General features: G+C 42.1%; 1 protein-coding gene and 1 non-coding gene across 3 annotated transcripts in view; both read left to right on the top strand.

The window, feature by feature from the left end:
- Positions 1-24,853, top strand: part of EVA1A (eva-1 homolog A, regulator of programmed cell death) — a 207,617-nt gene that overhangs the window by 105,554 nt on the left and 77,210 nt on the right. The gene's annotated exons all lie outside the window — the stretch shown is intronic.
- TRNAC-GCA (transfer RNA cysteine (anticodon GCA)) lies at positions 19,070-19,141 on the top strand. Its single transcript has one exon. It is a non-coding gene; the product is annotated as a tRNA-Cys (tRNA).

Below are 24,853 nucleotides of genomic sequence, written 5' to 3'. Positions count from 1 at the left end.
GTCTTGCTCGTGAAAGACACACAGAATGTGTAATGCAGACTTTCTTTCTTCAAAAATTAGTTGAAATAAAATTTCTGTTTACAAACAAACATACATTTTAGGCAATCTACCTCTAGGGATGTTCCACTGAATGTATAATGTCTGATAATGTTTGTTTAACTGGGTTTCTTCTATAATGCTGTGAAACAGAACTCACAAACGTAGATTTGAAATGCATGGCCACATAGGTTTGACCTACCAAATAAATAAAGAACAGAATAATGACATGATATAATTCCATGTGGCTACTTTCCTTGTCAAGACACTGAGTTCAGACATAGTTTAGGACATCTATTCAAATCCTTTCTCATATTTTCATAAGTTAATATAGGTTTGTCAAGCAATTTTTATATCAAGCCTATGCTTCTCTTCAAGCTATAGAGTATTTTAAAAAAAGCTATCCAGTCTTCATGTAATGACCACAAATATTGAAATATTCATGAAGTGGGATTCATTTGACCAAGTGTAGACATATAAGCCATAGAGATTTATAGTATGTACATCCCCTTCTGAGAAAAACTCCTTTTACAGATGATGTGGAGAAGCAACTGCTTTTGAGGCACAAATCATCTCGTCCTAAAGTAAGTGCCTGAAAGAGATGAACTGCATATTTGAAGTGACAGTTCTCCTTTACTGACTGTAAATGGGACTCCTGGTGCTGGCATATTGTTATCTACATGTAGAACCTCTACAATGCAGATACCTACATCTACATCCACTCATCCCTGGAATTGTTCAAACCCAGGTTGGATGGGGCTTTGAGCAACCTGCTCTGGTAGAAGATGTTCCTACCCATCGCGGGGATGGGTTGGAACTAGATGAACCTTTCCTACCCAAACCATTCAGTGTTTCCATGGATTCATGACCTGGTTAGATGCTTTCAGCCACCCTGTTCTTACACAAATGTTTTTTTGGTCAAAATTATAATTTCCACATAATGATAATACCAGTGTTTTGTCCTTATTTATTGGTTTCCTTTGACAGATCTCCAACTCTTGAAGATTCATCCAAGTAAGAGAGGAACACGATGTTTATTTAAATTCTTGAGAAATTCCCTCTAGCCATGAGTGTTAATGCTGAAAAAGTTCTCAAACAGCAGCTTGGTCTCTGGCACCTCAGCTCATGGTTAGATCAATCTCTACACATGGGTTTGGAGAGGGGTTTTCCTATTAACTGGTTTTGAATGGGACTGAGGTCAATTTTCTGCATTTTATCTTTATTAATTCCCTTAATGTTTCCAGGAGTTAGGATGGGATCAATATATTTGCTGACTTCTTTGGCTGGCTGATTGTTCTTTTGGACTTTTGTTCTTGAGGTCAGATTTGTTCTAAACTGTCAAGGAGTGCATCTGGTGGTATGGCAGAGGGGGCAGAGTCGATGTTCTCTCGTGATGTAACATTTGTTACCAGCTTCTGCAAACAAATGGATTTGTTGACTCTCCTCCTTCTGCATGTTTCCATCCAGGTGAGGAAAAAGCAAAAAACTTGTTTTCCTTTCAGAAACGTAGACCTCACATTCAGAATTACTCATACTTCAACAGACCCTGTTAAAAAAGCAGTGGCAGCGTCACTAAAAATTGCACCGTGATAGGTGACCAGATAGCTCAAGGCTGATGTTTTCTGACTTCTGAGGCTGTGATTTTATCACCTTTGGTGATGACTTAACAATTTTTGTGGATGCAGTTTCCTCCATCTCAGCGAAAAGCAAAGAGGAAACCCCTCAGTCAGCAAGACTCATAATTTGGATTCATGGCATGGATCTGTTGGAGTTCATGATTACCTGAGACTAAAGGCAAGATGCCATCTCTTTTGCTTGCCAGTGCTGAAGTGAGTGGGGCACATGTTTTACTAAAGGGCTTGGAGGTACCTGCTCATAATAGGCCACAGCAGCTCTTACCATCCTGCACCAAGGAGGAACATGCTACAGGGACAAAGATCTGTTTATGTTTAACAGTAGTGATTGCACTGGGATGTGAAACTTGACACAAACAGCCTCATTAGTTTTAAGATGAAGGTTGGTAAATCAGGTAATTGAAAACTGTCATTGTGTTGCTCCTGTTTGTCTTTTCTTATTGCACAGCTCACTGTAGCTTGATATGAATCGACCCAGGAGAGTCCGAACACACCTGGCCTGGCTGGCCCAGACACAGCAGCCCTTCATTACCAGAGCAGAATGAGCCTGTGTCTGATGCAGATTGGGGTAAATGAATATTCTGAGGAAGCAGAGCTCTGCATCTCAGGTGGAGGAGGAACAGGTAATGCTGTCACCTCAAGGGAAAGGCTTGAAACCCCTTTGATTCCTGCAGAGAAGAAATGGAGGCTTGGAGATAAAGATCATTGCCTTGGGGATGGGGAGGAAAGAAGATGGGTCTGGAGGAAGCAGAGAGGGAGTTCAAAGGACACTTTTTATGCTGATCTTAAGCAGAATGAGCTGTAAGACAAGTGCTACCTTACAATTAGGGAAGGTTTTCAAGCCTGCTGTGGTCCTTCAACTCTGGGAGAGCTTCTGCTATGGAAAGAGTCCCATAAAGAGTTAGCTAAATTACTCTGCAACCCCAGAGCTCCATTGTTCATGAAGTGTGTGTACCTGAGACCTTTAATCCTTTTATCTCTGTGTTTCATATGTTTTAATTTGTTTTGTTTCATTTGGTAAGGCCTGTGGCCTAAAAGTCACAGGGGAAGACAGCAGGGAAGAATGGTCAGTCTATTGTAGTGAAGTGGTGATAAGAAGGAGGCGGGTGGGACTTTAGTTTTTCATTCTGGTATTATTCATATATTTTATAAATTTAGAAATTTAAGAAATGTTTTATAATGTAGTTTCCCCTGTAATAACTGTAATCCTAAACTGTAATGTAACCAAGGTTTTATGGTTGCTGACACAACTTTGAGGTTACTAAATAGATTTTCTCATGGAATGATTTCCTCTGGCATAAATATGCCCAAGTCCTTGAGGCTGAACAGCAATCTGCCATCTAGAGAGTGGATTTCAGGCCTGGGGTGGATCTGGAGGGTTCTGCCTGGCTGTCTTGAGATCTCCATGCTTGAATAGGAGAGGTGCAGTCTCAAAATGACTCACGATCCACCCATGATTTCACCCCAGAAATGCAGATCTACCTGAGAATGACTGCGCAAGATGACATCTGAATGTCATAAAAGAAATCTTTCAGGAACTCTGGAGAGAGAGAAGTAGAGCAGAATTAAAGTTATATGGTTTCTCTCTGTGGTGATTTTTTCCCCCCTGTAAACTTAACCCTGCTGTATAGACTTTCAATTCTTTGTCATATCGATGCCTTTAATGATGCTTTAAAATTCTGACCATGAGTAAGTGGTAGATATTTATAATTTTAATACCACAGGTTGTTTTTTTTTTACCTGGGAACCACATTGAATAACCTCATAAATAGGGTTACTCTTGTGTCTCCATGCCTGGTAAGACCTGTGCAGATTTCAAATATAGTAATTAACAGTAATGTTGGCAAGTATGAGACTTTTTTACTGGTGAGGAGGTTGGCAGTCAGTCTGCCAGCCCTTTTCAAGCAGGAGACTGCAAGCTGCAGCCAGAGGAATGCGTCAGCAATGAATGGCTGACCCTCGAGTCAGGGATCACCCTAACTCCTCCTAATTGAGGTTAATGCCAGAAGGACTGACACCTTGATGCTCACTCATTAGTGCCTGGAGGCTAATGGAGATTGCTGACAGCTCAGTGAAACATACATTAGATTAAATTTAAAGGGAGCATTTGACACCATGACCAATTAAGATATATTTGCATTTACGTTTATTTGCCTTCCCTTTTTTAAAATGTATCAAGACAATGATATTTCCTTCTACCCTTTATAGAAGGATTCATGGCTGGTGTCCTACTGCCAGCACATGCACATTTTTCTGCTGTGCACCTACCACTGCCCTGCTGGTTTCTACTGACCTCTCTCCACTTTATTGTGAAACAAATAGGAAATCTTCTGGGATTTGGAAAATGAAAATTTGGAAAATTTGTTCCTGACCATGAAAAGAGAATTAGAAGACCAGGACAGCAAGAAGAATAAAAAACAGCAGCTTTTTGAAAGTTACCAAAGATGCAAATATATGTGATCTCTGTAGTGGTGTCTTGGTACAATTGAGGTTTGTGAGCTGTTGCTGTAATAGAAAATCAATATAATAGGCACTCAGGGGTATCCATAGCCCATTGATGAGAGCTACATGGGCATGGGTACATTTGAGGGATGTGGTTTACTGGTGAACTTGTCTAGGTTAATGGTTGAACTCAATCTTACAGCCTTTTCCAAGCTAAATGATTCTATGATTCTATGATCAAATGTGTAATTTAATTGCTGGGAAGTTCACTAATGAATGTTACCACAGCTACAAGAATCAGCAAGTATTGTTGTGCAATGCACTCAGTTCCTCAGAAGCATTTCCTGCTGTGGGTGATGTTACATAGGCAGGGCCAGACAAACTTTGGGAGAAAGCGGTAGTCTCATTTTGGGTGTGGAGAACATTTACACAGGGGTTTGTGTCATGGCAGCTGAACCAAAGAACTGTCAACTCTCTTACCAATGTATATTCTGTGCAATATATATATTCAAAGTATATTCATTGTTAGATGAGTAGATACATGCCTTGTTCTCCAGGCGGATTTCTCACCATGCAGTGTTTGCTGCCCAGTCTTTGATTATATGAAAGAAAAGAAAGCAGTAGGATATGGCAAGTTAATTTCTAATTCACTGCTGTTTTGAGGTGTGGCTCTCCATGGTCAAACCACTGTGTGGACTAGGCAGGGAGGAGGGTGCTGTGCCTTGTGTGAATTATGTGATTTATAACAGCTGAATGATGTCCAACCTGGGTCTCTTTAGTGTTACTGAAAATAATTTCCCTTATTCCAGTTCAGGTTCTTGTTTGGGAGAGGCCAAATAATGGCAGAGTGTAGAGACTGACATTTATGAGTCTTCTCACTACCTGTGTTAAAACCCAGCCCTACATCATCCTTCAGTACTATAAGAGAACTCCAGGGAATCACTTTCTCCTCACTTTGGACGTTTTCTTCCATTTCTGCTTGATCTCTGAAGCCCAAGGTATGGGTATTTTATCTTCTGTTTGTAGGGAAGTTTTGGAATGGGCTTTTATTGTCATGCTGTCTGGTTGTCTCTGCCCTGGGGCTTAGAGATGGGGATGCCACTGAGGCATTTAAAGTAGACACCTCCCAGAAGTTCCTTAGGTCATGTCTGCTCAGCACAGATGACTTTTTGGGGGGGCATCCCACCTTAGAGTGGGGAGGAGATTGCCATGGAAGTTTTGTTCTTTGGGAAACTTTCCTTAACATTCATCTGGCACTTGCATTTCTGACCTCCTTTTCAAGACCTCCATTTATTCAAAATATCCACACCCAAACAGTTAATGCCCCTTCAGACAGACACTTTAAATACTGTTGACAGGGGCTACTTTTCATGTCCCGTTTTAGTCACTGTTTAGCTAAGCCATTCATGTTCAGCTCCTTTAATCTTCTCTCATAAATCAACCTTCCCAGCCACTCAATTGTCTTTTTGTTGCTCGTTTCCACAATTACCTGTATCTTTTAACAAACACTGAGCAGGCTTATGATTATTTTCTCCCTGGGGACCAGCAGAGACTTACAATCTCTTTGCCATGTATTAGCCATGACTGTTGTTTCAGCATTGGGCAGTTGCAGCACCATTACCCAGGAAGAGTGGTGGGTAAGAAGAAGAAAAGAAGAAAAAAGAAAAGAAGCTGACTCTCTCTCTGCAGTTTCAGTCCTAAGTATCCTGCTGCTCAGTATTTCACTTATTATTCCTTGTTTAGTTGAACTGAGCCAAAAAATGTAAGAGTTTCTGAATGTCAGAGGAGGGAAGCATTTCTGCATGGGGAGGACAGGATCATGAGGAGCAGTATCAGGATCCTTTGCTGGCTGGTTGTGTTTCCAGCTTTACTGACACACAGGCCTGGGGTCTTAAGGGTGACTGATACTGCATAATATAAACAAGGAAGAAAATCCTACTAGATCCCTTCCAAAGATTTTTTACTAAATTCCTTACCCTTGAGCTCACCCTGGGCCATCTCTTATCTTTGAAAGCCATCTCACAGCTGCCTGCAAAGACTCTGAAGCTGGTTAATCCCAGCAGATGGACCTTGGTGTCTGTGCCTGTAGGGGAAGGAGCAAGGGTGAGAGGGCAGAGTCTTGGAGGTCTCTTTGTTAATGGGTGTCACTCCATTTTGGTTCAAGCCAAAGCCTCAGGGATAGGCAGACAACTGGTATGCAGCTTCATTTGGAGTCCAACAAACCTGCTTTGGGTCAAAAGTTGCCCCAGCTTGGATAAACTCATAGCTTGCAGGGACCCAGGGAGTGTGTACCAAATACCAATCTGTAAATAAGAATTGCACTATTTAGTCCCTGGATAATATGTATTTGCTTCAAACTTTGATGAAATTCTCAAAGTATTTTCTTTAGAAGAAAAAAAAACCAAAAAAACACTTCTTGGAATGGACAAGAAATGCCTTTTTTAAAAGGGTCCATGAAAAATTAGAAAGAAAATAACAGCTTACAAAAGGGCAACCCCCTACTACATCTCTTCCCCAGGCATGGTAGTCAGCATGGCCCAGTGGAGGGGTGCTGGCCTAAGGGCAAGAGGTTTCTGCATAACCCTGATCAATCATCAGCTCCTTGGGCTGTGCTTCCTCCTGCCTGGTGTGGTTACACCCTGGGGCTGTTTGCTCAGCATCTGGCAGAGAGAGCAGCGGCCTCCCCACCTCCCTGGTGTTTTGGTTTATGCATCGAGTGCAGACATGATCACACAGATGTGAGGAGTCTCTGCTTTCAGTGCCTACAGTTGCTGGTGAACTTTATTGACATGAAGCTTCAGAATGATTGGGTGTTAAGCTCCTGCCTCACATGTCGATTGCTGTCATGATCATTCACTCAGTCATGACAGTCTCACATTTATCTCACTTTTTTGTAATTGTTTCTTATTGTTATAATTTTTATTACTGTGAAAAAGAACTAATAAATTCTCTTCCTCTCTACTTTTTCCCCAGTGAAAAAAATCACTAGGGATATAACTCTGGATTACATACTAACACACATTTTTTAACATGCTACATATTGATCAAAGGGTCTGACTTCTGCTGTGTGAAAGCTCTATCTGATTCCCATAAGGAGGAAAGGCAAATTTTCTCCTCTATGCTATTAGAGATGATCCAAACCTTCTGCAGATGCTTTGAGTATCAATGAAGAATGAAGTATAGGATGTTGGAGCAATGCTGTGGCCATCTTTTGGGAGGATTGAACCACCCAGAAAATTGGAGTTGGAGCACATGTAATGTAAATTTTCTGTCAGATATTTCTTAGCTTGTTACAGTACTAACAAACAAATGGATTTACTTTCCTTCCTCACCTCATAATTCTTTGTCCTGTAAGTTGTGCTGATTTAGATATGAGGGTTCCTCTGACAGTACAGAAAATTAAATGGGGAAGGCATAGATACTGGTTTGTACTTTCTGTTTTTCTTTTCTTCCTGTCCTGCTCAGCGTTGTCAGGGTAGTGATTTTCTCTTAAGCAACACTTAGGCCTATGCATATGTTTGCATTTAATTTCCAGATGGGGAGGCAGGCCTCTAATAACAGTGTGAGCTGCTGCTTTATGGATCTGGCTGGCTGACTGAGTTACCTTCTTTTTGCAGCTGGCCAAGAAACTGCACCCCACACCCAGGATGCTGACATGGCTGAGCCAGGCTTTTGGACTCTCAAGCCAGACTGGTGCAAAAAATTATTTACCTGTCCCAGGCTGTGCAAAGGTTCACCAGCCCTTTACATGTGTGGGGCTCTTGAACCTAGGATCATACAAACTGCTTTACTTTCTGACTGCTCTTCATACATGTATTTCCTGAAGTCTTAGGCAGATTTTATTCAAGAAAATATATTTAACCATTAGCATTGACATTTTGGTTATGGCAAGAATATTTTCCTGTGTAGAGGGACTTTAAATGATCCCTCTGTTTCTCTGTAAGTGCTTCTCTGCAGGCTTCCTGAAGGGATTTCTGTCTCTGTGTCTCAGGGGTCTCATCCTGGCTTGGAGAGTTGTGTTTTCCTGAGGGACCTTACTTAGCAAGTTGTAGGTCTCGGTGTAGCTGAGTCCAACCCACTTTGAAGTTCAAGACTAAGGTTTGGACTAGCAACCTGGAGTCCAAGTAGAAGGCTGGAGTACTGAGTGCACAGACATATTGATCTGAATAGGAATGCATTTGCAAATAGGTGTGTTATTAAACACGCTCTAATGCTGACCAGATGTAGCTGTCTATGGTATAATCAGCTACATATGGACTAGATACCTTGGCCTCCCTTTGTAGTCAGTATATAAAAAGAAAAAGGCATTTCTAGGTTGCAGTTCATCTCATTTTCAAGTAGATATCTCAGGTACCCCTTATAAGTGCTTGTTTCTCTCTCATTTTTAAAGGAACCCATGGCAACTGGACCAGATGTGAATACCTGCATTGTTGACATCTGAAGTTATGCCAGATAGTTCTTATCTTGAACATGTTTTCTAGAAAATTATCTATTTTCAAGAATTATTTCCCATTACTTTCCTGTCTTCAAACCTCATGATGTCTAAATTATCTTCAAGCATATTGTTGATTACAATTTTACTAAATTGACTCAAATAATCTCTTTTTAAAAACATATTAGTCTATGACAGTTTTACATCTTATTACCAGACAAGTAGAAAATTAGTGCATAGTTAAATAATATCTGCTTTGTCTAAATAACATCTCTTCTAAAGATTTCTTAGTCTTCAGTGGGTTTGAACCCTATTTTGCAGGATGGAATTCAGGTTTTCATTCTGATTCTGAATGTAACTGTCTAGAGGTTTCACATCTCTGGCTGTAGCCAAGGAAATTTGTTTTTGTACTGACTAGATACAACGAGCTCAGTAGCTCATATATAAGCATAAAGTGATATTTTAGACAATTTAGTTTATTTATAGATCCTGCCTAATATTTGCACAATCTGTCTTTGATGTTTCAGCCTAGGGCTGTTCAAAAGCACTCAACAGTCATATTTAACTGGATCATGGGTATTGGACCAGCTGGATTATTCTTGGATCAGTGCTGACAATAATGGGTTCTCACACACGGAATGCCCATGTGGACAGTTACATTTTCACTTCCCAGCTTCTTGTCACTGTGCAAAGATGAAACCTTGGGAAGAGTTTATCTTTGAAGGATGCAGTGGTCTTAATATAGTTTCCTTGCTCTGGCAGCTGTTCCTGTGAAGGACACAAGAATGCAGGAGAGAGGCGTGTTGCTATTTATTTCTTGTTTTTACCCATCTTTGAAAACAGTGAATCCCAAAAATGGACATGGCAATGATGTCCTTCTTACAGCATAGAAAAGCAAAGATTCTCTTTTCTGTTTTGGGACATCAAAGGAATCCATGTCCTTCTGAAATGCATTTCCTTTTCCCAGTTCATGAAAAAAACCCCTTTCCCAATCTTTTGTTTCAGTGGAAGCTTACCCAACTCAGAAGCAGGAGTTTGCTGTTAGGGCTAGAGTTTGTAACATTGAAAACATGAGAATTCTCAACCAGAAATGCCTTGAACCAGCACAAGAATAGCAGTTTATCCCATAGTCAAAGCTCCTGGTGTGTTTATGCACTGTATCAGGCAGAATGCTCCTGCAGATCCAGTTTCACCAGCTCTGTGTGGTGTTTGTCCTAATGGAAGCAACTGGGCTGACACCAGCAGGTCCATGAGCACTTCCAAACCCTCCTGCTTCCTGGCTGCCCAGCCATCCTGTGTGTGCAGCTCTGCAGGGAAGGTTCTGCCTGATTGGAAGGACATGCTGCAGCCAAGCCTGCAAGGAACTGCTTGCTTGGACAACCTGTGTCACCTGGAGAAGGGACCAGGCCCCTGCCAGTGAGGTGAACACCTCCAGAAACACAGGGAAACTCGCCATTCTAAGCAGAGCATTTGGTGTATGCAGCTTCCAACTAGGTCCAGTGGTTTGTGAGGTAGCAGGAACTACCCAGTCCTGATCTTGGCAAAAGCCAACACAGCCTGATTAGAGCCGTCTCCAGCTGGCTCTAAACCCATCAGCACCATCAGCCAGTCTTGCAGCATGCCATGCTTGGCCACTCCACTGTCTCTGCCCCATAGAGGAGTCCTGGGAATTACTGGTGTTGGGTTGGTGCCTACTGGTGGGAAATCCCTGTGCCAGGGTGAGTCCCCCATCTTGCAGCTCCCAGCATCTCCTGTGCACTTGGTGTCTCCCAAGCAGCAGAGGAGGCAGGGAATGAGTCTGAATACTTCAAGGAGGCAGCTATGACCTGCCAGGCATCCCTGATACTGGGCAGCCAGACTGGAGATTTAACTGTGTTTTGGAGAGAGTCCCCATGGGCTACACTTGTACAATTAAAATGTTCCCTGGCCCTAAGGGCAAGTGGCAAGGCATGGCTCACATCTGAACAGAAGAAATCTCTATACCTAAACTAGCTGCAGTGAAAACTCCCTGGCTGTGCTGTCCCCTGTACCATTCCAGGGCAGAGAACAGACCAAAATTCCTATTGAAATTTTATAAGTTACAAAATGTGTACAATTCCAAGCCAGCGCTTGAGCCCTTTAGTTTATTAATATATATCTATATCCTGGATTTGAAGTTCAGATCAAGGAGTTTTATTCATCTTTTTTCTTCCTGTCCCTCTTTGTTGATTCTTTAGTCTTTCTGGGATAACCGGCTATGGCATTCATGAGCCTGGCATGCTAAAAACATCCCTGCTACAGATCAACACAGCTTTACTGTCAGAAAGGGCTATGGGGCTGCAAAAAAATATGGGGGAAATATTGAGGCTGTCTGGGCCATGTGAGCTGGACAGTGAGTCTGGCATTGGCCAGGGAATGGCCAGTGAACCCTGAACTTGGCTCCCATCATAGTGAGAGAGCAAGAGAGGAACAGAGGTGAGGGCTGTGCCCTGCCACTGCAGAGGATGCTGACCCATTTTTTGTTCTTGGGCTGTTCTCAAATATTTTTGTCCAGTTCTTTCTCTTATTTTTGTTGCCATGAGGTTGGCAAAGCAAAACCAGCTAATGCCAGTTGTTCCTTCTGTCCACAGGACATGGCCACTTGGCTGCTCAAGTTTCCTCTTCTCCTTTTGCTGTTCTCCCTCTCTGAGAAAGGAGCAGCTGTTCCATGCGCCTCTGTCTGGGACATTCAGAGAAGGAGAATGCCTCTTCTCTCACACTAATGACCTTGTCCATGATTTCTCAGCCTACTTGGAAGGAAGAGAGATTAGACAACATCCATCATTATTTAGACTGGCAGTAGAAACCAGACTGGGCTAATTTGATAACTTTGAAAAATACAGACTTCTCAGACCAGTGTTTCTTTTGGACATGTACCTTCTAGTAGCATTTAATTTATTTCTTTAATTGCCCCTCCAAATCTTTATTAAATATTACCAGTTTAGTCTGAACTCTGGTTTTCTTTGAAGGTTCTTGGGACCAGATCCTATCGCCAAGAGAAGCTGGAACATTTCTAGTCATAAACCAAGAATGACTCTGAAAAGGGCTTTGGGATCAGAAATATGGAGATATTTAAATAACCTTTTTAGTCAAAGTTTGAATCCCTTCTTAGATAACAGCTCTTGCAGGGAGAAAGTCCAAACTCCCTAAACAGAGTGGGCAGAAAAACTCAGTAAGAGATGATGTCTTGTCCGAGTGGCTCCTAGGACCTGCAAAATACTTCCAGTGGAGTCAATAGGTTTTGAGTCAGGTCTTGGGTGACTCTGTTCTGCAATAAACATAGCAGTAATTGTAGACTTGTAGACCATGGTGCTCATTTTGGTCACCATGATATTATTATAACAGATTCCCAGTCCACAAACACACCCTTTCCTTAGCTAGCCCAGCAGATCCTGTGAACCTAACATGCTGTTGAAAGAGAGTTCCACATAGTGTGGTTTCCCTGAGCCTTTCAAACATGTCATAAAACCAGAGGAGCTGCAGTAATCATCATTATTAGTAACCAGACTTGGAGCCTGACTCTCAATCTGCAGTGAGTATAAACAACCTGTGTTCGTGTGCATCCTCCCTGCCTTTGGTGATGAGTGTTTCACTGTGAGATTAGAGGATGAAGGCTCTGAGATAATGATTTCAGCTGTGTGCCTTTAGCACTGTAAAGCTCATAGAATATCAGAAAATTTATTGCTGTGACTTAGTTGCAAACTCCCTGGAGTGGACAGGGGTTGTGGACCTCATGATAAATAGCACACGCTAATATTTAGCAAATGATAATGCAGACCACAGAAAAATGGGAACAGAGGAAAATATACTCCCAAGGGCTGACAACTAATGCAAAGAGCCAAGAAATAGTTTATAGTGGGAGGGAATTTCCCCAGCTTCCCTCCTCCATGCATAAGTCACTGCATTATGGATGCATTGCACAGGGCCCAACATTGATCCCTCCAGCACCAAAGTTACTCCTGGCAGGAATTCAGAACATACAAACTCACAAAGCCCCACAGGCAGAGCAGACCTGATGTTTTCCAGCCCCAGCTGGAAGGTGGTAGAGCCTATATTTGAAGCAGATGAAAGGGCTTGTGACTGAAGCTTAACTGGTTGTTTATAGGGCTTCTCTGATGTGTCTGTGCCATCTGCTTCATGCACAGGGCAGGCATTTTACCAGACCACTTCTCTGTCAACCCTTCCCACTTAGCCCCTTTCCAGAGAGCTAAAAAGTCCTCCATCTTCTTTCACCCAACCAACAAGGACATATTTGTGCTAGAATTCTCCCTCTGCCTGGGTAATGCCCTCCTGGAAGAGTGACATTCCCTGATCATAAACAGAAGTGTGTCATTGCAGGGGATGAGGCACATACGGCATGATGTCAGAGGGTGGTGGGTGAGCTCTTCTGGGATCAGGATCCCTTGGTGAGGTATTGGACATGCATTTGTACAGACAGCACAGCTCTGGTGAGTGCTGTGCCAAATTATGTCAGCCCTTGAGGCAGGAGGGTTTGTACAGCTGGTAAGGGGTTGGGGTAAGCTGGGGGCTGGGGTGACCTACAGCCCCCTTTCCTTTTTATGGCCTTTAAAAGAGGCAGCTGAAAGGTGGATGATGCCAACCAGCTGTGCCTGCCACTTCCAGTCTGGGATGGGCATGGTGAATTCCTGGTGAATGAGCAGAAAGGAAGGAGAGGGAGGAATGAGGGGTGGGCAAGTCACAGTCTTGAGACATGACAGGTCTGCAGTGGATGAGGCAGCTTCCCCTTGATGCCTGCAGGAAATTTGGGTCATTAGCAGGTGATGGATGCCGTAGCAGAGCTGTCTGTCCTGTGGTGATGGAAAATGTCCACCTCATGTAGCACCACTGTGCTTAGCCCACAGCTGAACTGAGCAAACTCAGAGGCAGAGGGTGGTAATGCTCAAGGGCTTTAGACATTACTTTGGGATTGAAGGTGAAAAACAATGTGGGTAAACAACTGATTGTGAGAAGCAAGGCTCTGATTGCAATTGAATTTGATTTTTCCTTCATTTGTGGGAAATACAGACTGTCGGAAATCAGACATTCAGTCATGACACTTGTGAAAGACAAGGATTAGAACTGCAGACTTGGGCTCATAAGGTGAGAATTAAAGTTTCCTGTGTGATTATATGGAAACTGCAGTAAAACACACATAAAACCAAATTGCTAGTCATGCGTTTCAGATGCTGGGAAGGGAGGAATGATGGATAGCCTGTGGCAAAATCCAGTGTATGTACGTGTGACTGCAAAAGATCAGAAGAAGGCATAAGCATCTGATTTAGAATACTTGTAGTGCAGAGGCAGATTTGTAGCATATGTTGAGAGCTTATAGGGAACAGGCCATGCAATATGTGATACCACACGCAGAGAGCCAGCACTCTGGAAACTTCCTTCTCCTGGGAAAAAGATCATGGAGCAACATTTATTTTTAAGAGGCACCCTCATGTTTTATATATTTGCGCTTTCTGTCATGATATTTGATAGCATTGCATTTCATCACTTGGAGACACACTGCTTGGGAAGGCAGGCCTGGAGAGTACCTGTACTCTGCTCAAACCTCTTTGCTGTGGCTGCATGCCATAGTAGTCCCTTTATTTGGCCATTGTGTGTTCTGAGAGCAAATTGTGTGTAGTTGGGTTGAACTGATGTATATCCTGGGAGAGACGCACTGGAGGAGGACACCATGGATTGACAGACCCAAGGAGTAGATCAGTGAGATGCTCACAAATAGCAAGTCCAGCCCTTTCTCCTGAGTTCAAAAAGAACTTAACATGTAACCTGTATGCTTTCAAAACCCTGTGTTCTCAAATCAAAGCAGCAATGCTCTAATTAAAGCCACGTCAAACCTTGACTCCTTACACATAACACAGAGGAGCTGGCTGTCTTGCCTGTGCCCTCCCTCTGCCCTCCCTGACAGCCCTTTTTATGAGCAGACTGGAACACTGTGCATTCACCTCTGGCTGTGGGTAAGCAGGAGCCTCTGATAGTGTGCTGCCTCTTGCTGGAGTGGAGGTGACTGGTGGAGACACATCTCTACCAGCCCAAATATCTCATCTGTGATGACAGAGACCCTTCTGTCAACATCTCCTTCACGCTGGATGGAATATCATTTGGTTGAGGCCAGGGGGAGCAACCTTCCCCCTTCAGATCCATTTTCCAGTGAGTAGGGGCTGCTTTCAGGTATTGAACAGGCAGCCAAGGCCTTTTACTGCTCTTTGCTGACACCATCACTCAGCATCCTCCTGCAGCATAGCTGGGGGGAGTGGGGGCCCTCTGGCTGCTTTCCAGCCACCAACAGCTGCACGTTCCCCTCCACAGAGGTGACTCTGGTCCCAGGGAGATGGCCTGATGCAATGGTGTTTGGAAAGACCTGCAGCAAAGAAGCAGAACTGGGAGGAAGGGATCATTGCTGGGGTAAGAATGGTGGAAAAGACTCCAGGAAGGAAACTGGCAATGAGAGATGTGGTTGGCAATGGGTGAGAAGTAGGAGTTATGGAAAAGGAATGAAAGAGAAAACTCTGAGAGGAGCAGTTCAATCACTGTAGATAATACAGGATACTTGAGCCAGGATTTCAATTTTTCTTTTTTTCTTTTTTCTTTTTTTTCTTTTGTAATATTCCAGCTCTGATCTGAGTTACTGCAGAAGAATTGTTTTATTGTTTTGTGCCTGACTTTCCCCATTTATGAACCAGATAATGGCCATTAGCAAGCCTATAGCAGGTGAGGGCATCTTCAGATCCAAGTCTGGAAGTGTTGACACTTGAGCATTATTGATAGACATGTGGAGACAGGCTGTCTCTGTGAATACTTCTGCAAAAATCTTCTTGAGTCTCTTTAAATTTGGCAGCTCCTAGAGCCCATGCACCAAACCTGGAGCACCTTCACAAGGTCTGACACTGGTACTTATGCCCTTAACTGTTCTGCCAGCTCATGACAGGTTTTGCAGTGCTGGTGTTGTGAGGGGAGGGAGCAACAGAGCTCTGAGCACATCCTTAAGGACCAAACACCCATAAGATTTGTCTACAGTTCCAAAAGTGCAAGTGAGGTCTCTGTCTGAACCAGTCTGGGAAGCCTGGACAGGCCTGGGTGACCTTAGATAGGTCAATTACTCCCTCATCTCTTCATCTCTGCATTTAAAAAATAAAATATGAGAATACTTTGCAGAAGAGTGATGAAGGTAAGTAAGATAAAGAGTAGGATGTGATGAGATATATTCAGAATCCGTGGAAGTGCTCAGATAAAAGTTCTCCATGAAGGTGGATGCTGTTATCTGCCATTTATCTGCCATTCACCTCACTGCACTCCACCCTCAGTCACTAACCATTAACATCACTCAGAGACTTGAAGTGATTTCAACAAATTGTCTGAGATGTGCTGCTCTCATTTCAATAGGTCTTAGGCAAGACAACAGGAGAAAGTAATGCAATGTCACAATGCTGATAGCAAGCGAGTCACAGATGCTGATACCAAGAGACTTATTTAGTCCATTTTGATCTTTTTTGCCTTGCTTTTCTCATCTCATCAAACAATGATTGCTGTAGTCCACAACTGTGTCTCCCTGAGATCCTTCCTTAGGACCCACAGCCCAGGCCTGAAGCTCCCTAAAGAACTGGCCCTTTTGAAGATCTTCACTGTGTTCACCTTTGTTCACATCACTTTTCAGAACCCGTGTAAGTAATGAGGTGGAATTATTAGACACTTCAGATGGAAGCGTTATAGACACAGTCCTGACTTTGATGTAGGCTGCTGCTTGTGCTTCACTGGCCTGTGTGTGCAGCAGAATGCTGGAACTGGTGGGAGCCGGGGATGTTCAATAGTCTGGTGTTCAGTTACTTGAAAGTTTCACATCTTCTGAACCAAGGCAGTACTTGGCCTTTTTATTTTCTCCCCACTTTGCTGTCCCAGAACTGTCCTGGCCTGTTCCTTATGCCACACAGCATACTGGAATAAGCTTCTCTCTCCATTAGCTTTTGGAAATGTTTGTGCTTTGAAAGGGCAGGGCCCATGTAGAGGACACTTCATTTTCTCCAATTTACACAATTTTGCTGCTCAGATGTTTGGTTGTTTTTTGGGGTGTGTATGTCTTCAAACTTCCAGAACTCTGTTGAAACAGCTATTTCATGACTGGTGATGGAAATTTGTATTTCTGTTTATAGAATGACACAAAGAAATAAAGAGTTCAGACATGAAGCTGATACAGAATCTTGTTCTTGTACTGGGGTGACCCCATGTCGATGGTGGAAAAGGAGTTCTGATCTGTGCAAAGGGTGTCTGTGGGCACTACAGACAGAAACTTTTCCACATGCCTATATACCTTACTGCACTTCTTGTGGGTTAGCTGACTTTCACCAAGTTGGGGAACATCCACAGAGTGCTGTGAGTGGAAGTGACATATTTACCTCGCCTTGTCTCCTTTCATCCCATTTTAAACCTCAAACTGTCTAACAGCATTAGGAGGCCCCACAGAATAAGAACTTGAAGTCAGTACTGCTGGATTTACTGAATCTCTGTGCTATCTCCTGACACTAACATTAACTGAATACATCAGGAAAGGGGCGAATTTTTAAGGATATGGGAAACAAGAAAATCTTAGAAATGAAACTTGGGAAACCAAATCTGCCTGCTGTGTTTGTAATGCAATTAGTCAAGGAGCTGGCTCACAAAGTTGTCTCTGAAAACCAGAAGAATCAAATGAGAACCAGAGGACAGAGGAGAATATATTGTATTGATCTTTACAAATGAGCAGCAGTCATTAAAAGAGTTAGTAACTATCCAATAAATTTGGCTTCCATGTCTAGTGAAGGAATCTAAATAAGAAAGGAAGAAGAATTTGTTGTGCCATGCATTCACATGGAGCCATATGTATATTAGTGAACCCTCAAGAGAGTTGCCAAAATGGAATGTAAATGATGGAAAAAAGAGGGGGTGAATTTTGTTGTCATGGAATACTGGAGAAAAGACTAAACAAAGTAAATCTGTAAGCAGTTAAAGCAAACCTCATCCCTGGTGAAGAAGATTTTATTGAATTTTCTGTGTGACTCAGAGCACACTTTAGTTATTAGTTTGATTCCTTTAGTAGCATGTAGGAAGTATGCTGCCCCTCTACACGTGTTGATTTCACCATTGAAAAGGAACATGGATGACACACACACTGATTTGTAGAAAGGAAATCCAGACACTTGGCTTGATCCAACTGCAGGCCAAGTAGATGAAAAGAATATGGTCATTTAATCTGTGTAAATAAGATGTCTATTCATGTACTGAGGCAATTAATGTATGGTTTCATGAAGACTGAGCTGAAAATTTAATTTTAATTGACTGGAGATGAGGATTATAAAGCAGACTGAAAACAGGCTGGAGGCACCAGAAACACATAGCAATGAATAAATGCCAAGACTTGGTGGAAGATACCTCAGGGGAACAGAGGGGAACAATGTTAGACTGCTTTTGTTTAAGATCCCTATTTATGGTTTGGAAGGAGGGTTGGCTATGGTAGCTCATTGTGGGATGGTGCTCATCTTGGGAGAGATCATCCTTTCCAAAGCCCTCATACTAATAATTTTTGATGTGGCAAACTTTGGATGAAGCAAAATCACAGCAAATGGTGCCAAAAAGTTCAGTCTGGGGACCTTACCCAAATTCCCAGTGAATGTACCTGTCTGTAGGTGCTTTCTACAGAAACCTCAGTCCATGTGGTCTTAGTTTCTATTAGGCTTCAGCCTCTCCCATTTATTTATTTAGTGTTTGTCTGACTTTTCTTGCATTGGATTCTCCAAACCAGAGCCTCCTGGCTGACCCCATGGACATGCTGTTTCACTGTACTGGTGTTTGAACACATATTGTGATTCCAGCAAGAATCTTGATGCTAAGAAATATTTCAGACAGAGGGCTGGTGATGCAATAGGGACCTGTAGGATCTCTGTTTCCTTACTAAATTTACTGTTCTCCAGCCTGTTTCCAGAGGCCTGGGAATTACTCAGTGAAAGCTGAACTTCAGGACTGTCCTTTGGGAATTATCACCATTGCTTTAAGATGGGGATTCAGTCCCTGGAGTCATCAGGCCACTGTTACTTCTGATTGTGGGTCTTCAGCTACTCTGCTGAGGGGACAAGGGCATGGTGCTGGCCGAGAAAAGGGATGGGCAATGCAGCTGGCCTTGCTGTGCACATCTGGTCAAAGGAACTGGACAGATAAGTCTGTTCCATATCTGGAAAGAAGTGCAGGGAAGGAGTTAAAGGGAATGCAGAGCAATTTTCCCATAATTTTGCAATTCGTTCCCTGGTACTGTCCAGCACTAGCTGTAAGTTTTTATTTGTTCATAAGACATTGCTGAGCTACCCCAGAAATCCTACACCCCTGTGTGTCTTGTACAAGGCTCAGGAAGAAATGCAGTGAGGTTGTCTGTGCTGGACCAGTTCTGCAAGGCTGGTTCATAGTCATATTATGAACTTCCTGGGGCAGGGAATGTCCTAATGGGTTTCATTTACAGAGGGCTGACAGTCAAGAAGGGGGTATAGCTCAGTGGTAGAGCATTTGACTGCAGATCAAGAGGTCCCTGGTTCAACTCCAGGTGCCCCCTCATGTGTGTTTCTTTTGGGAAGATATTAGAAACACAACTCTTTATTGTGTGGGTGGTGAGGCACTGGAACAGGTTCTCCAGAGAAGCTGTGGATGCCCCATCTCTGGAAGTGTTCAAGGCCAGGCTGGATGGGGCTTGGAGCAACCTGGCCTAGTTAAAGATGTCCTTGTCCATGGCAGGTGATTGGAATGAGAGGATCTTTAGAGTCTCTTCCAACCCAAACAATTCTTATGATTTTATGATTTTTTGTGGTTTTAAGGAAGTACACAGAGTGTTTAGACACTGAGTAGCAGGATCGAGATTATGAAGGAAATTAAAGCATGAGCAACCAAAGGGACAAGCCACAGCCAAAAAGCAAGTAAAGATGGAGAGAACGAGTGAGTGTTAACCACAGGAGCACATTTATTTCAACCCATGTAAGAATCTCCATTTTCTCTGCATAGTCTTCTTGTTTGGGTACAGATACCCCAATCTTAGGGTCAAAAATGCCAAATTTCCCTCTTTTTCTCCGGTGCTTGGCTGAAGGAAACATTCCTCACATATTCCTGTGCTTAAGTGAACATTGGTTTCAGTCTTGAGTGGGAGGGATGACTAAGGACTAAGAATTAATTGCTTGATTAATTCTCTGATTATTCTTTACAAGTATTAGAAAAGGTGTTATTATCTGCTGAAAGATCATTATTTTAATTGTGCTTTGATGAGAAGAGAAAACAAGGGAATCAGTTACTCCATTAGTAGTGTATTAAAGACAAATGCAGAATCCCATGAAACTTTTCCCAAAGATGACATTTATTAGGTTGTAAAATAACCTCCCACAGAAGCATTTGAAGCCCTGTCATTTAACTGATAAATTACTGAGGCCAAGAGGCCATAAGATCTCCCTAAATTAATTGCTGTTTGAACTGGAGTGAAAATTAAAAGAAGTTGGTTTGAAGACTCCCAGTGACTGTAAGTATCCCACAAAATTGTCAAAGATACCAGATTTATATCTGTTCTGAATGTCTAGATTTAACTTCTACCTGCTGGCCACTACGAGATCTTTTAAGGTTGAAGGAACTTCGTTAGCTAATTCCAGTTCTCTCTTTGAACACTTATAGTCTGTGATTAAGAAACCCCTCAGCCTTTTCTTTGTAAAATTAAAGAGCTAAATCTTCTCATGTCTTTCTCCATTATGAGGTTTCCCATTTCTTTATTCATTCTTGTGTCTTTTCCCTCAATTATTTTTCGTTCTTCAGTACCTGCAGCCTTTGGAATAGGCTCTGAATACCAGCAGCAGTTGCACGAATGCCAGGTTGGGTTGTTATATAATTTCTTCGCTTCTTCTACTTGGTATTACATCTCTAGTACATTCATTATGCTGCTGAAGATGTCTATGTTACACCACTTAGATTCTATCACTTTCTAGGCTTTTTCCAGTTTGCTTCTGGCCTCCTTTTTCATGCCTGAGAAGCAAGTTCTCCACTGCTTAATCTTACATTCAGGACTTTACTGAAATTCACTGTTGGCTTTTCTACAGTTTACTGAATTCTCTGGATTGTTTTGCTTTATTGTCCTCTGTATTCTACAAACTTACTAAATAATAGTCTAACCTTTTCTTCTATGTCAGCAATAAAAACACTAAATAGCAACTGGTAAGATAACATCCATAGGGGCCTGAAAGTTCACTTGCTGAGTGAACATTTACCATTTATTATTTCATTTGGAAAGCTATCAGCTGGTCTCCAATCAATCTACACTGTACTATGTTTATTTTAAACCAGCCAAGTATATTACTTAAGAATTCAAATTTGGTGTTCTTCAAAAGCCCATTCCCTCAACACTATTACTTTTATCAAGCTCATTTGTAGGCTTATCAAAACATGAGACTGGATTAATTAATAAGACTCCTTTTCCATTACACATTGTTAATGTATATTAATTATTTATTTGTTGAGCCCTGTCATGGATGTTCTGGGATTTTGCTTGTGATTGATGTACTGCAGACAAGCCCAGGATGACAGGCCTAATTATTCCTTTTTAATGTGTGTGGTGTATGGAAAGCATCCACTTATTTACCTCCTAAAATATTCCTCAAGTTTCAGGGAAGCATTGTGTTGCAGTGAGTTGGACACATACATAACAAGCAGCTACTGGATTTCACGAAGGGATTTTAATTTTTAATACTATTCTAAATGTGTCTGTTGGTTTTTATTATTGTATCATGCTCCCTTCTGAGTAGCTGTTTGCATACAGAATCCCTTGGGTATGTGCTTCTTGAGAAAAGAGACAGGAGCAATCTTTGGGAAGATCACCTGACCTGGTCTGAACCCAACTATGTTATTTTCCATTCTTTTCCTGCACCCATCAGATGAGCATGGGAACATCTTCTGGTAGTGCATTAGTCAAAATGATCATACATCTTTCAACTATTGTTTTTATAACCTCTCCTCTGGGGAAGAGTGTTTGAAGTGCAGCATATTATTTTCTTAGGATTTTAAGGCAGTTTGACTTTTATGAAATGTGTGTCCTCTTACATCTTTTAGAATCACAGCATCATTAATGTTGGAAAAGACCTTTCAGATCATTAAGTCCAGCCATTAACCCAGCACTGCCAAGCCCACCACTAAACCATGTCCCTCAAAGCCACATCACATCTTCTAAATATCTCCAGGGATGGAGACTCCACCGCTGCCCTGGGCAGCCTCTTCTAATGCTTGACAACCCTTTCAGTAAAGATAATTTTCCTAATATTCAATCTAAACCTCCACTGGTGCAACTTGAAGCCATTTCCTCCTGTCCTATCACTTGCTACCTGGGAGAAGAGACTCATCACAGCTTGCTATAACCTCCTTGCAAATACCTCTGCCTTTTCCTCATTCTTTGTCATTATGTTCTCCTCTGCTTCCAGTAAACGATGGAGATTCTTGACTGTTCTTGGGTTGGTAATATATTTATAGAAACATTTTTTTTTTTTAAGAGCAGTAGCTGCACTTTTATTTCACATAACAGATACAAAAGAATGGAACCATGTATCTTTAGTAAAAGGGAATGGGGTTTGAAGTAGTCTGCAGTTCCTCCAGGAATTCATTCCACCGTTTTGATAAGACTTTTTTCTTTTCCCATTGATCCAGAGGATCATAGTTGCTAACCATTGTCTTCTTCTGGTCCTTGACTAAGTCTTGGAGATGTCCTAAGTGCAGACCGCAAAGATACAGGCACAGAATTCCAGAGTTCTTCAGGAAGCTGGAATAGACAGTGGAGGAGGGATTTACTGTGCCATAATGCTCTCAGCCAGATGAGTTTCTTGTTTCAAATATCTCTGTGCCCATACCTGTGCCATGGATATATCCATCTCTCCAGCCTGACATGACAGACTTTACTCAAAAATAGCAGAGGATGGGAGCTTAGCATCAGCATTCCCTATCAGCTCAGCTACTGCCTGTTGGAAGGAAACATTCCTTCTCTGAGGCACTGGGGTTTTCAGGTTGAAATGTTACTATGGCATAAATTAGGAAGGGGGAATATTTGATTCAGGAATCTTAGCTCAGAGTGTGGAACAGGTTGGCAAAGCTGAGTTCTGCGTATGCAGATGGCTAATGATTAATGGCTAAAACCCAAGAAGAGCTGCATTATAAATGGAGAGATTTGTGTTATTTCTCACAGAATATGACTGTGCTTCTTTGCAATGACCAGTTTTGATACACACTGACAACAAATTGGGGCAAAATTTATAGGTTTCAAGGAGGTCAGATGTGTTTTATTTTATTTGTCCTGGTGGTTTTTTTTTCTCTTTTTTTTTTTTTTTTCCATTTCTGTCAGCTTGCTTACATGGTAAGCCCCTTGCTCAAATTAATCACCTTCCTGAGGGTAGAAATGCAACTCTGAGATATTGAAAACAATTAAAACTTAACATGACATGATTATAGGCATCCATAGGCATCTAACTAAACTCCTTAAGATCAGCAATTCCCAAAGCTTCCTATTTTTGAAACCCTTTTTGCAACCACAGTACATTTTCCCTTTGCACATCCAGGTCTATGATCATTTCCAGTTTGGGACTCAGGATCCATCCTGGTTTAGGAACCCCTGTTCTTGTCCTGTAGGGAGTAAACATTTTCCTTGCTGAGCCCCTTGGGTCACAGTCTGCACTTTCTATAACCTCTATTAAAAATAGAGGTTATAGATGTTTAATAGAGGTTTCTCTATTAAAAATAAGAAAACATCCGCAATGCAATGCAAGAGAAAAAAGGATTTAATTACTCTTCTGTCTGTCCCTACCTTTTCAATTTTCAAGAACAGGATCCTTGATCTCCTGTTTTCTTCTACAGCACATGGGACACACTCACGGCTAAGTATTTACTGGATGGATTTGGATTTGGGAACAGATCTTTGGAATCAAGAGTGTGGAGAATTTTTCAGGTTGCCCAGTCAGTTTTGCACCTTGATTTAAATAATTGTTCATTGAAAATTCATGTCACTTTCATCAACTTAGTGCAGTAAAGATGATGTTGGTATCTGTGGTACAAACTGACTGAAAATCCATCCTGTTATTAATAAATGATGTCCGCAAACACAGTGGCATTTTACTGTTCTTAAATATTTGCCTGCTTTTGGCTGTGCTGTGGAAAAATAATGCCTGCTGGAGTGTTTCTGCCTCTGCCTGTCTTCTGCTTGTGACCTGACATGAACTGCTTTATGTAATGCTCCCTAGCAGCAGTGCTGCTGCTGTAGACAGGGCTGTTCCTGTGGGCAGAGGTAGCTCCACATCCCATTTTAAAGGTTTTTTTAGCCATTCAACTTAACAAATGCGATGCCAGGAAGGAGAAGGTTTTTGCCAGCAGTGTTTTATCTCCAACTCCAATTAGGTGAGCTTGCTGAGAAGGGCTGTGTTTGTTCTTTGTCTTGTTCTCTGTTGCCAAAGACTCCTCATTTTCTTGTGCTCAGTTCCTCCTCTCCAGCAGATAAGGTGAATATTGCAATGAAAATTGCACCTCCTGTTTGATAGGTGTCCCTGCGTGGGCTGGGAAGAGTTGATGGCTTAGCTCAGGATGGTGGAGTTTCAATCAGTTGCCTTCACAGGAGCATTGCTACAGCAGTCCAAGGCTCTGCAGCTGACGTTTCATGGCTGTAGTGTCATCATCTCTGCAGGAGTCACTTTCAATGTGACATAATATACAACAATATTTAGTTTCAGGCCAGGAATTTTCTTCATAATTTATGTTTGTGGAAGCCATGATTTCTTTAATGTAGCACAAATCTAACATATGCAGGGAATAGATACCCTCCAGATGTGCTTCCAGGCCTAAATCCAGGTCTAGAAATCCATACCATACTTCATTCAAGAGCAGCAGAAAGAGGGCCTGGATACCCCTTGATTTCTTTGAGCTGCCAAGAACAGAGGCTTTGCAGCATGAAACTGTAATTTAAGGATAGCCCTTTGCTGATTTCAAGCAGTCAATTATTTGAATTTTAAGAATTAAGTGCTCTCGGGGTGGAAGTGATGTGTCTCAGCTGAAGTCTATTTTAAAATAATTTGCTGGTGATCAATTGTCTATGGCCAGACATCTGGCAAGAATCATGTGGCAAGAATCAAATCTGTAAGTCCAACATAACCCCCTGAGAGGAGTTTAGACTGCACCAGTGGAGTGTGTTCCCTGGGACAGCAATTCTGACTCATTTCCATGCCACAGACTTATGCATCCATACACAGCAGACCTCAGACTGCAGCACTGG

This window comes from Zonotrichia albicollis, chromosome 3 (genome assembly GCF_047830755.1).
Source record: "Zonotrichia albicollis isolate bZonAlb1 chromosome 3, bZonAlb1.hap1, whole genome shotgun sequence".
In the NCBI taxonomy this organism is placed as follows: Eukaryota; Metazoa; Chordata; class Aves; order Passeriformes; family Passerellidae; genus Zonotrichia; species Zonotrichia albicollis.
Note: the sequence above shows the minus strand (reverse complement) of the source record. Positions and strands in the feature narration are given on the sequence as shown.